We start from the raw sequence: 2403 nt of genomic DNA, 5'->3' as shown, positions 1-2403 counted from the left end.
GACAATAATAACAAACACAGACATTTTCATATCTTCATTTGATTTATTACTGTCTATTCTCTATAGTAAATCTGTAATTTGTGTGCTAGAAAGATGACCTTGGCCAAAATACCTAATCCTCTTCAAATAAAAAGGAAATTTATCAACATTAATGCTTCTGCTGTTTTGTGTGACATTATTTGACCTCCATATGGATAAATGCTCTGTAGAAATGGTTCCTGAGAGGGCGCAGGAAACTATATAATGATGAGGAATTTTTTGTATACTGATGCCCATTTTAATAATCAATAATTTAAAATATATTCTTAAAAGTTCACTAATATCATTCTTTTAAACAAAAACTCCAATTTCATGAGATTAGAAAGATAATAGACATTCTTCAGTGCCTCACAATGAACCATTATATAGTGAGTGCATAATACAGAAGGAATATTAACAGTCTAGCAAACATTTGTATTCATTAAAGAGAACTTTCATAATCAGATCCAATCAGACCCTGATTACACAGCAATTTACCAGTACCTGGGCAAGCAGTTTCCTCTGTGTTCAGGCACTGTTTTATATAGTGGTTAAAATATAACTAAAATTGGAAAGTTCTTTCTTACATGGAAAGTTCTTTCTTATACAAAATTGTTGATGAAAGAAATCTACTTAAACCTAGTGTCAACCTCAGTGCCTCATAGAGAGATTGAATTAAAATTAGAGTAAACCTGCCATATTATGCAATTTGATGTGCTGATCTTGGGTCTGTGAGTCAATATCAACATCTCATACTCACTTTCAGCATTATGAACCCAGGCTGTGCCCATCAGACTTCACCTCCTCATACTCCCTGCTATCAACATTTCCTAGTCAAACCAGCTTCCAGAAGTGAGTTTTATTCTCTCCTCCATGTCCTCAGCTCATCCTCTTTATTTTTCACTACACTCCAGGAAGTACTACCAGTAAGGTATGATGCATCCCCGGCTCTATTGTGGAGTGTCGCTTTGAATCCTCTCCCTCTGTCTCTGACCTTCAGCTATATATTTCCCCATTCATTCTGCCTTTATATGCACCAAGGTTTCTCTGCCATACAATTAATCACATGTTTGATATGAGGTAGATATTAAAATGAATTCAATAATTACATCATTACACACTAACAAATATTTGTCAAATCACTCTATTTTGTTTTAATATATTTTTATGACTTAAGTCTACCCATGAAATAAGAAAAACATGTTACCTAATTTCCAATGATTAGTACTTTGGAAATTTTGACCTGTGGATTATTTTATTTCAATCATGTGTTCATATACCTATGTAATACGCTGAATGTCTTCTGTCCCTACCACAAAGGTTTTTACCTCAAGACGTTAAAAAATACTTTTAAATTAAGTATCAAATCATTTGGGTCAAAGAATTTTCTGGACTGTTTAACATAACTTCTTAGGAAAAGAACAAATTAGACAAACCTGTCGAAGGAAAAGTATGTATAAATGACTCAAGAGGTTTTTAAAACTTCACGATTATCAAATCTACACAATGATAAAATGGCATACAACACACACACACACACACGCACATGCACACGCACACACACACCATGGAAACTGTATCTCTTACAAAGCTAAGCAAGTTTGATGGATTTTCTCAATGTCAGTGTGGTTATTGTTCTATTGCACTATGCACTTGCATCGTTGCCATTGTAGGGAACAAGGTAAGAGCGCACGAGTTCTTTTATTATTATTTCTGTCAACATTGTGTAAATCTATAAGAAATAAGTTTACAAAGTCACATTTGTGACATTCCTATGAAAACTTCTAGAATGCGATTCACAATGACTATCCTGTCAGAGCACCTCAATAAATTAGCAGATATTGGTCCAATCCATAAGACATCTAGAAATATTTTGTAAATTCTAACATTTTCAGTTGGTTTGAGTTAACCACTTTAAAAATAAAATTAAAAAACTGAAATACTTTAATGAACTTAGATGTAGGCTAGTTTTATTATTTATCCTTGCTCTATAAATGTGGGATTATGGCACTAGAATTAAGGAAGTTCACATAAAGGGTTAACCATCCTGCTTCAATATGCTGTGATGGCAAGATGATTTCTCAGTAACAGAACACATTTCCAAGGGTCAAAAGTACCTTAACACACATACAGTATACTCCCACACATATGCACACATACAAACACACACACATGTACACACACACACACATACACTGCCTGTAGGAAAACCCAAGGAAGGCCACCTCCACACATGTCAACTTTTAATAGAAATAGTTTTTTCATATGTTGGGGCTTTTTGCTGTGACAACTCATGAACCCAGAAAATGTTGGATCAGATCCTCCTCATTTAAACCAGAAGTAGAAATTACAGAAGACTTCTTTAGCAAATTGAATGGAGGAAAA

The sequence above is a fragment of the Jaculus jaculus genome, chromosome 3, assembly GCF_020740685.1.
Source record: "Jaculus jaculus isolate mJacJac1 chromosome 3, mJacJac1.mat.Y.cur, whole genome shotgun sequence".
In the NCBI taxonomy this organism is placed as follows: Eukaryota; Metazoa; Chordata; class Mammalia; order Rodentia; family Dipodidae; genus Jaculus; species Jaculus jaculus.
Note: the sequence above shows the minus strand (reverse complement) of the source record.